This window comes from Scyliorhinus torazame, chromosome 10 (assembly GCF_047496885.1).
Source record: "Scyliorhinus torazame isolate Kashiwa2021f chromosome 10, sScyTor2.1, whole genome shotgun sequence".
NCBI lineage: Eukaryota > Metazoa > Chordata > Chondrichthyes > Carcharhiniformes > Scyliorhinidae > Scyliorhinus > Scyliorhinus torazame.
Genome location: NC_092716.1, coordinates 128,420,885 through 128,432,465, shown reverse-complemented (window position 1 = coordinate 128,432,465; position 11,581 = coordinate 128,420,885).

The following is an 11,581-nucleotide window of genomic DNA, read 5'->3' as shown; positions in this document are numbered from 1 at the left end:
AGAACAAGTGGAGGGCAGCACGGTAGCACAAGTGGAGGGCAGCACGGTAGCACAAGTGGAGGGCAGCATGGTAACACAAGTGGAGGGCAGCACGGTAACACAAGTGGAGGGCAGCACGGTAGAACAAGTGGAAGGCAGCACGGTAGAACAAGTGGAGGACAGCACGGTAACACAAGTGGAGGGCAGCATGGTAACACAAGTGGAGGGCAGCACGGTAGAACAAGTGGAGGGCTGCACGGTAACAGAAGTGGAGGGCTGCACGGTAACACAAGTGGAGGGCAGCACGGTAGAACAAGTGGAGGGCTGCACGGTAACACAAGTGGAGGGCAGCACGGTAACACAAGTGGAGGGCAGCACGGTAGCACAAGTGGAGGGCAGCACGGTAGCACAAGTGGAGGGCAGCACGGTAGCACAAGTGGAGGGCAGCACGGTAACACAAGTGGAGGGCAGCACGGTAACACAAGTGGAGGGCAGCACGGTAGCACAAGTGGAGGGCAGCACGGTAACACAAGTGGAGGGCAGCACGGTAACACAAGTGGAGGGCAGCACGGTAACACAAGTGGAGGGCAGCACGGTAGAACAAGTGGAGGGCAGCACGTTAGCACAAGTGGAGGGCGGCACGGTAGCACAAGTGGAGGGCAGCACGGTAACACAAGTGGAGGGCAGCACGGTAACACAAGTGGAGGGCAGCACTGTAGAACAAGTGGAGGGCAGCACGGTAGCACAAGTGGAGGGCAGCACGGTAACACAAGTGGAGGGCAGCACTGTAGAACAAGTGGAGGGCAGCACGGTAACACAAGTGGAGGGCAGCACGGTAACACAAGTGGAGGGCGGCACGGTAACACAAGTGGAGGGCGGCACGGTAACACAGGTGGAGGGCAGCACGGTAACACAAGTGGAGGGCAGCACGGTAACACAAGTGGAGGGCAGCACGGTAGCACAAATGGAGGGCAGCACGGTAACACAAGTGGAGGGCAGCACGATAGCACAAGTGGAGGGCAGCACGGTAGCACAAGTGGAGGGCAGCACGGTAACACAAGTGGAGGGCAGCACGGTAGCACAAGTGGAGGGCGGCACGGTAGAACAAGTGGAGGGCAGCACGGTAGCACAAGTGGAGGGGAGCACGGTAGCACAAGTGGCGGGCAGCACGGTAACACTAGTGGAGGGCAGCACGGTAACACAAGTGGAGGGCAGCACGGTAACACAAGTGGAGGGCAGCACGGTAGCACAAGTGGAGGGCGGCACGGTAACACAAGTGGAGGGTGGCACGGCAACACAAGTGGAGGGCGGCACGGTAACATAAGTGGAGGGCGGCACGGTAACACAAGTGGAGGGCGGCACGGTAACACAAGTGGAGGGCGGCACGGTAACACAAGTGGAGGGCAGCACGGTAACTCAAGTGGAGGTTGGCACGGCAACACAAGTGGAGGGCAGCACGGTAACATAAGTGGAGGGCAGCACGGTAACACAAGTGGAGGGCAGCACGGTAGCACAAGTGGCGGGCAGCACGGTAACACAAGTGGAGGGCAGCACGGTAACACAAGTGGAGGGCGGCACGGTAGCACAAGTGGAGGGCAGCACGGTAACGCAAGTGGAGGGCGGCACGGTAACACAAGTGGAGGGCAGCACGGTAGCACAAGTGGAGGGCAGCACGGTAACACAAGTGGAGGGCAGCACGGTAGAACAAGTGGAGGGCAGCACGGTAACACAAGTGGAGGGCAGCACGGTAGAACAAGTGGAGGGCAGCACGGTAGCACAAGTGGAGGGCAGCACGGTAGCACAAGTGGAGGGCAGCATGGTAACACAAGTGGAGGGCAGCACGGTAACACAAGTGGAGGGCAGCACGGTAGAACAAGTGGAAGGCAGCACGGTAGAACAAGTGGAGGACAGCACGGTAACACAAGTGGAGGGCAGCATGGTAACACAAGTGGAGGGCAGCACGGTAGAACAAGTGGAGGGCTGCACGGTAACAGAAGTGGAGGGCTGCACGGTAACACAAGTGGAGGGCAGCACGGTAGAACAAGTGGAGGGCTGCACGGTAACACAAGTGGAGGGCAGCACGGTAACACAAGTGGAGGGCAGCACGGTAGCACAAGTGGAGGGCAGCACGGTAGCACAAGTGGAGGGCAGCACGGTAGCACAAGTGGAGGGCAGCACGGTAACACAAGTGGAGGGCAGCACGGTAACACAAGTGGAGGGCAGCACGGTAGCACAAGTGGAGGGCAGCACGGTAACACAAGTGGAGGGCAGCACGGTAACACAAGTGGAGGGCAGCACGGTAACACAAGTGGAGGGCAGCACGGTAGAACAAGTGGAGGGCAGCACGTTAGCACAAGTGGAGGGCGGCACGGTAGCACAAGTGGAGGGCAGCACGGTAACACAAGTGGAGGGCAGCACGGTAACACAAGTGGAGGGCAGCACTGTAGAACAAGTGGAGGGCAGCACGGTAGCACAAGTGGAGGGCAGCACGGTAACACAAGTGGAGGGCAGCACTGTAGAACAAGTGGAGGGCAGCACGGTAACACAAGTGGAGGGCAGCACGGTAACACAAGTGGAGGGCGGCACGGTAACACAAGTGGAGGGCGGCACGGTAACACAAGTGGAGGGCAGCACGGTAACACAAGTGGAGGGCAGCACGGTAACACAAGTGGAGGGCAGCACGGTAGCACAAATGGAGGGCAGCACGGTAACACAAGTGGAGGGCAGCACGATAGCACAAGTGGAGGGCAGCACGGTAGCACAAGTGGAGGGCAGCACGGTAACACAAGTGGAGGGCAGCACGGTAGCACAAGTGGAGGGCGGCACGGTAGAACAAGTGGAGGGCAGCACGGTAGCACAAGTGGAGGGGAGCACGGTAGCACAAGTGGCGGGCAGCACGGTAACACTAGTGGAGGGCAGCACGGTAACACAAGTGGAGGGCAGCACGGTAACACAAGTGGAGGGCAGCACGGTAGCACAAGTGGAGGGCGGCACGGTAACACAAGTGGAGGGTGGCACGGCAACACAAGTGGAGGGCGGCACGGTAACATAAGTGGAGGGCGGCACGGTAACACAAGTGGAGGGCAGCACGGTAGAACAAGTGGAGGGCAGCACGGTAACACAAGTGGAGGGCGGCACGGTAGCACAAGTGGAGGGCGGCACGGTAGAACAAGTGGAGGGCAGCACGGTAACACAAGTGGAGGGCAGTACGGTAACACAAGTGGAGGGCAGCACGGTAGCACAAGTGGAGGGCAGCACGGTAACTCAAGTGGAGGGTGGCACGGCAACACAAGTGGAGGGCAGCACGGTAACATAAGTGGAGGGCAGCACGGTAACACAAGTGGAGGGCAGCACGGTAGCACAAGTGGAGGGCAGCACGGTAACACAAGTGGAGGGCAGCACGGTAACACAAGTGGAGGGCGGCACGGTAACACAAGTGGAGTGCAGCACGGTAGCACAAGTGGAGGGCAGCACGGTAACACAAGTGGAGGGCAGCACGGTAACACAAGTGGAGAGCAGCATTTTAGCACAAGTGGAGGGCAGCACGGTAGCACAAGTGGAGGGCAGCACGGTAACACAAGTGGAGGGCAGCACGGTAACACAAGTGGAGGGCAGCACGGTAACACAAGTGGAGGGCGGCACGGTAGCACAAGTGGAGGGCGGCACGGTAACACAAGTGGAGGGCGGCACGGTAACACAAGTGGAGGGCAGCACGGTAGCACAAGTGGAGGGCAGCACGGTAACACAAGTGGAGGGCAGCACGGTAACACAAGTGGAGGGCAGCACGGTAGCACAAGTGGAGGGCAGCACGGTAGCACAAGTGGAGGGCAGCATGGTAACACAAGTGGAGGGCAGCACGGTAACACAAGTGGAGGGCAGCACGGTAGAACAAGTGGAGGGCAGCACGGTAACACAAGTGGAGGGCAGCACGGTAGCACAAGTGGAGGGCAGCACGGTAGCACAAGTGGAGGGCAGCACGGTAACACAAGTGGAGGGCAGCACGGTAACACAAGTGGAGGGCAGCATGGTAACACAAGTGGAGGGCAGCACGGTAGAACAAGTGGAGGGCAGCACGGTAACACAAGTGGAGGGCAGCACGGTAACACAAGTGGAGGGCAGCACGGTAACACAAGTTATGGGCAGCACGGTAACACAAGTGGAGGGCAGCACGGTAGCACAAGTGGAGGGCAGCACGGTAACACAAGTGGAGGGCAGCACGGTAACACAAGTGGAGGGCAGCACGCTAACACAAGTGGAGGGCAGCACGGTAGCACAAGTGGAGGGCAGCACGGTAACACAAGTGGAGGGCGGCACGGTAGAACAAGTGGAGGGCAGCACGGTAGAACAAGTGGAGGGCAGCACGGTAGCACAAGTGGAGGGCAGCACGGTAGCACAAATGGAGGGCAGCACGGTAACACAAGTGGAGGGCAGCACGGTAACACAAGTGGAGGGCAGCACGGTAGAACAAGTGGAGGGCAGCACGGTAGAACAAGTGGAGGGCAGCACGGTAGCACAAATGGAGGGCAGCACGGTAGCACAAGTGGAGGGCAGCACGGTAACACAAGTGGAGGGCAGCACGGTAACACAAGTGGAGGGCAGCACGGTAACACAAGTGGAGGGCAGCACGGTAGCACAAATGGAGGGCAGCACGGTAGCACAAGTGGAGGGCAGCACGGTAGCACAAGTGGAGGGCAGCACGGTAACACAAGTGGAGGGCAGCACGGTAACACAAGTGGAGGGCAGCACTGTAGAACAAGTGGAGGGCAGCACGGTAGCACAAGTGGAGGGCGGCACGGTAACACAAGTGGAGGGCAGCACGGTAACACAAGTGGAGGGCAGCACGTTAACACAAGTGGAGGGCAGCACGGTAACACAAGTGGAGGGCAGCACGGTAGAACAAGTGGAGGGCAGCACGGTAACACAAGTGGAGGGCGGCACGGTAACACAAGTGGAGGGCGGCACGGTAACACAAGTGGAGGGCAGCACGGTAACTCAAGTGGAGGGTGGCACGGCAACACAAGTGGAGGGCAGCACGGTAACATAAGTGGAGGGCAGCACGGTAACACAAGTGGAGGGCAGCACGGTAGCACAAGTGGCGGGCAGCACGGTAACACAAGTGGAGGGCAGCACGGTAACACAACTGGAGGGCGGCACGGTAGCACAAGTGGAGGGCAGCACGGTAACGCAAGTGGAGGGCGGCACGGTAACACAAGTGGAGGGCAGCACGGTAGCACAAGTGGAGGGCAGCACGGTAACACAAGTGGAGGGCAGCACGGTAACACAAGTGGAGGGCAGCACGGTAGCACAAGTGGAGGGCAGCACGGTAGCACAAGTGGAGGGCAGCACGGTAACACAAGTGGAGGGCAGCACGGTAACACAAGTGGAGGGCAGCACGGTAACACAAGTGGAGGGCGGCACGGTAGCACAAGTGGAGGGCGGCACGGTAACACAAGTGGAGGGCAGCACGGTAGCACAAGTGGAGGGCAGCACGGTAACACAAGTGGAGGGCAGCACGGTAACACAAGTGGAGGGCAGCACGGTAGCACAAGTGGAGGGCAGCACGGTAGCACAAGTGGCGGGCAGCATGGTAACACAAGTGGAGGGCAGCACGGTAACACAAGTGGAGGGCAGCACGGTAACACAAGTGGAGGGCAGCACGGTAGAACAAGTGGAGGGCAGCACGGTAACACAAGTGGAGGGCAGCACGGTAGCACAAGTGGAGGGCAGCACGGTAGCACAAGTGGAGGGCAGCATGGTAACACAAGTGGAGGGCAGCACGGTAACACAAGTGGAGGGCAGCACGGTAACACAAGTGGAGGGCAGCATGGTAACACAAGTGGAGGGCAGCACGGTAGAACAAGTGGAGGGCAGCACGGTAACACAAGTGGAGGGCTGCACGGTAACACAAGTGGAGGGCGGCACGGTAACACAAGTGGAGGGCGGCATGGTAATACTAGTGGAGGGCAGCACGGTAGAACAAGTGGAGGGCAGCACGGTAGAACAAGTGGAGGGCAGCACGGTAACACAAGTGGAGGGCGGCACGGTAACACAAGTGGAGGGCAGCACGGTAACACAAGTGGAGGGCAGCATGGTAGCACAAGTGGAGGGCAGCATGGTAACACAAGTGGAGGGCAGCACGTTAGCACAAGTGGAGGGCAGCACGGTAACACAAGTTATGGGCAGCACGGTAACACAAGTGGAGGGCAGCACGGTAGCACAAGTGGAGGGCAGCACGGTAACACAAGTGGAGGGCAGCACGGTAACACAAGTGGAGGGCAGCACGGTAGCACAAGTGGAGGGCAGCACGGTAGAACAAGTGGAGGGCAGCACGGTAACACAAGTGGAGGGCAGCACGGTAACACAAGTGGAGGGCAGCACGGTAACACAAGTGGAGGGCAGCACGGTAACATAAGTGGAGGGCGGCACGGTAACACAAGTGGAGGGCAGCACGGTAACACAAGTGGAGGGCAGCACGGTAACACAAGTGGAGGGCACGACGGTAGCACAAGTGGAGGGCAGCACGGTAGAACAAGTGGAGGGCAGCACGGTAACACAAGTGGAGGGCAGCACGATAGCACAAGTGGAGGGCAGCACGGTAGCACAAGTGGAGGGCAGCACGGTAGCACAAGTGGAGGGCGGCACGGTAACACAAGTGGAGGGCAGCACGGTAGCACAAGTGGAGGGCAGCACGGTAACACAAGTGGAGGGCAGCACGGTAGAACAAGTGGAGGGCAGCACGGTAACACAAGTGGAGGGCAGCACGATAGCACAAGTGGAGGGCAGCACGGTAGCACAAGTGGAGGGCAGCACGGTAGCACAAGTGGAGGGCGGCACGGTAACACAAGTGGAGGGCAGCACGGTAGAACAAGTGGAGGGCAGCACGGTAGAACAAGTGGAGGGCAGCACGGTAACACAAGTGGAGGGCAGCACGGTAGCACAAGTGGAGGGCAGCACGGTAGAACAAGTGGAGGGCAGCACGGTAACACAAGTGGAGGGCGGCACGGTAGAACAAGTGGAGGGCAGCACGGTAGAACAAGTGGAGGGCAGCACGGTAACACAAGTGGAGGGTAGCACGGTAGCACAAGTGGAGGGCAGCACGGTAACATAAGTGGACGGCAGCACGGTAACACAAGTGGAGGGCAGCACGGTAGAACAAGTGGAGGGCAGCACGGTAACACAAGTGGAGGGCAGCATGGTAACACAAGTGGAGGGCAGCACGTTAGCACAAGTGGAGGGCAGCATGGTAACACAAGTGGAGGGCAGCACGGTAACACAAGTGGAGGGCGGCACGGTAACACAAGTGGAGGGCGGCACGGTAACACAAGTGGAGGGCAGCACGGTAACACAAGTGGAGGGCGGCACGGTAACACAAGTGGAGGGCAGCACGGTAGCACAAGTGGAGGGCAGCACGGTAACACAAGTGGAGGGCAGCACGGTAACACAAGTGGAGGGCAGCACGGTAGAACAAGTGGAGGGCAGCACGGTAACACAAGTGGAGGGCAGCACGGTAACACAAGTGGAGGGCAGCACGGTAACACAAGTGGAGGGCAGCACGGTAGAACAAGTGGAGGGCAGCACGGTAACACAAGTGGAGGGCAGCACGGTAACACAAGTGGAGGGCAGCACGGTAGAACAAGTGGAGGGCAGCACGGTAGCACAAGTGGAGGGCAGCACGGTAACACAAGTGGAGGGCAGCACGGTAACACAAGTGGAGGGCAGCACGGTAACACAAGTGGAGGGCAGCACGGTAACACAAGTGGAGGGCAGCACGGTAACACAAATGGAGGGCAGCACGGTAGAACAAGTGGAGGGCAGCACGGTAGCACAAGTGGAGGGCGGCACGGTAACACAAGTGGAGGGCAGCACGGTAACACAAGTGGAGGGCAGCACGGTAACACAAGTGGAGGGCGGCACGGTAACACAAGTGGAGGGCAGCACGGTAACACAAGTGGAGGGCAGCACGGTAACACAAGTGGAGGGCAGCACGGTAGCACAAGTGGAGGGCGGCACGGTAACACAAGTGGAGGGCAGCACGGTAACACAAGTGGAGGGCGGCACGGTAACACAAGTGGAGGGCAGCACGGTAACACAAGTGGAGGGCGGCACGGTAACACAAGTGGAGGGCTGCACGGTAACACAAGTGGAGGGCAGCACGGTAGCACAAGTGGAGGGCAGCACGGTAGAACAAGTGGAGGGCAGCACGGTAACACAAGTGGAGGGCAGCACGGTAGAACAAGTGGAGGGCAGCACGGTAACACAAGTGGAGGGCAGCACCGTAGAACAAGTGGAGGGCCGCACGGTAACACAAGTGGAGGGCAGCACGGTAGCACAAGTGGAGGGCGGCAGATGTAACACAAGTGGAGGGCGGCACGGTAACACAAGTGGAGGGCAGCATGGTAGCACAAGTGGAGGGCAGCACGGTAACACAAGTGGAGGGCAGCACGGTAGCACAAGTGGAGGGCAGCACGGTAACACAAGTGGAGGGCAGCACGGTAGCACAAGTGGAGGGCAGCACGGTAACACAAGTGGAGGGCAGCACGGTAACACAAGTGGAGGGCAGCACGGTAACACAAGTGGAGGGCAGCACGGTAACACAAGTGGAGGGCAGCACGGTAACACAAGTGGAGGACAGCACGGTAGAACAAGTGGAGGGCAGCACGGTAACACAAGTGGAGGGCAGCACGGTAACACAAGTGGAGGGCAGCACGGTAGAACAAGTGGAGGGCAGCACGGTAGCACAAGTGGAGGGCGGCACGGTAACACAAGTGGAGGGCAGCACGGTAACACAAGTGGAGGGCAGCACGGTAACACAAGTGGAGGGCGGCACGGTAGAACAAGTGGAGGGCAGCACGGTAACACAAGTGGAGGGCAGCACGGTAACACAAGTGGAGGGCAGCACGGTAGCACAAGTGGAGGGCGGCATGGTAACACAAGTGGAGGGCAGCACGGTAACACAAGTGGAGGGCAGCACGGTAACACAAGTGGAGGGCAGCACGGTAACACAAGTGGAGGGCAGCACGGTAGAACAAGTGGAGGGCAGCACGGTAGCACAAGTGGAGGGCGGCAGATGTAACACAAGTGGAGGGCGGCACGGTAACACAAGTGGAGGGCAGCACGGTAACACAAGTGGAGGGCAGCACGGTAGCACAAGTGGAGGGCAGCACGGTAACACAAGTGGAGGGCAGCACGGTAGAACAAGTGGAGGGCAGCACGGTAGCACAAGTGGAGGGCGGCAGATGTAACACAAGTGGAGGGCGGCACGGTAACACAAGTGGAGGGCAGCACGGTAACACAAGTGGAGGGCAGCACGGTAGCACAAGTGGAGGGCAGCACGGTAACACAAGTGGAGGGCAGCACGGTAGAACAAGTGGAGGGCAGCACGTTAACACAAGTGGAGGGCAGCACGGTAACACAAGTGGAGGGCAGCACGGTAGAACAAGTGGAGGGCAGCACGGTAACACAAGTGGAGGGCGGCACGGTAACACAAGTGGAGGGCAGCACGGTAACACAAGTGGAGGGCAGCATGGTAGCACAAGTGGAGGGCAGCACGGTAACACAAGTGGAGGGCAGCACGGTAGAACAAGTGGAGGGCAGCACGTTAGCACAAGTGGAGGGCAGCACGGTAACACAAGTGGAGGGCAGCATGGTAACACAAGAGGAGGGCAGCACGTTAGCACAAGTGGAGGGCAGCACGTTAGCACAAGTGGAGGGCGGCACGGTAACACAAGTGGAGGCCAGCACGGTAACACAAGTGGAGGGCAGCACGGTAACACAAGTGGAGGGCAGCACGGTAACACAAGTGGAGGGCAGCACGGTAGCACAAGTGGAGGGCAGCACGGTAACACAAGTGGAGGGCAGCACGGTAACACAAGTGGAGGCCAGCACGGTAGCACAAGTGGAGGGCGGCACGGTAACACAAGTGGAGGGCAGCACGGTAACACAAGTGGAGGGCAGCACGGTAGCACAAGTGGAGGGCAGCACGGTAACACAAGTGGAGGGCAGCACGGTAACACAAGTGGAGGGCAGCACGGTAACACAAGTAGAGGGCAGCACGGTAACACAAGTGGAGGGCAGCACGGTAGAACAAGTGGAGGGCGGCACGGTAGAACAAGTGGAGGGCAGCACGGTAACACAAGTGGAGGGCAGCACGGTAACACAAGTGGGGGGCGGCACGGTAACACAAGTGGAGGGCAGCACGGTAACACAAGTGGAGGGCAGCACGGTAACACAAGTGGAGGGCGGCACGGTAACACAAGTGGAGGGCAGCACGGTAACACAAGTGGAGGGCAGCACGGTAGAACAAGTGGAGGGCAGCACGGTAACACAAGTGGAGGGCAGCACGGTAACACAAGTGGAGGGCAGCACGGTAGCACAAGTGGAGGGCAGCACGGTATCACAAGTGGAGGGCAGCACGGTAACACAAGTGGAGGGCTGCACGGTAGCACAAGTGGAGGGCGGCAGATGTAACACAAGTGGAGGGCGGCACGGTAACACAAGTGGAGGGCAGCATGGTAGCACAAGTGGAGGGCAGCACGGTAACACAAGTGGAGGGCAGCACGGTAACACAAGTGGAGGGCAGCACGGTAGAACAAGTGGAGGGCAGCACGGTAGCACAAGTGGAGGGCAGCACGGTAACACAAGTGGAGGGCAGCACGGTAGCACAAGTGGAGGGCAGCACGGTAACACAAGTGGAGGGCAGCACGGTAGCACAAGTGGAGGGCAGCACGGTAACACAAGTGGAGGGCAGCACGGTAACACAAGTGGAGGGCAGCACGGTAACACAAGTGGAGGGCAGCACGGTAACACAAGTGGAGGGCAGCACGGTAGAACAAGTGGAGGGCAGCACGGTAACACAAGTGGAGGGCAGCACGGTAACACAAGTGGAGGGCAGCACGGTAGAACAAGTGGAGGGCAGCACGGTAGCACAAGTGGAGGGCGGCACGGTAACACAAGTGGAGGGCAGCACGGTAACACAAGTGGAGGGCAGCACGGTAACACAAGTGGAGGGCAGCACGGTAGCACAAGTGGAGGGCGGCATGGTAACACAAGTGGAGGGCAGCACGGTAACACAAGTGGAGGGCAGCACGGTAGCACAAGTGGAGGGCAGCACGGTAACACAAGTGGAGGGCAACACGGTAGAACAAGTGGAGGGCAGCACGTTAGCACAAGTGGAGGGCGGCAGATGTAACACAAGTGGAGGGCGGCACGGTAACACAAGTGGAGGGCAGCACGGTAACACAAGTGGAGGGCAGCACGGTAGCACAAGTGGAGGGCAGCACGGTAACACAAGTGGAGGGCAGCACGGTAGAACAAGTGGAGGGCAGCACGGTAACACAAGTGGAGGGCAGCACGGTAACACAAGTGGAGGGCAGCACGGTAGAACAAGTGGAGGGCAGCACGGTAACACAAGTGGAGGGCGGCACGGTAACACAAGTGGAGGGCAGCACGGTAACACAAGTGGAGGGCAGCATGGTAGCACAAGTGGAGGGCAGCACGGTAACACAAGTGGAGGGCAGCACGTTAGCACAAGTGGAGGGCAGCACGGTAACACAAGTGGAGGGCAGCACGGTAACACAAGACGAGGGCAGCACGTTAGCACAAG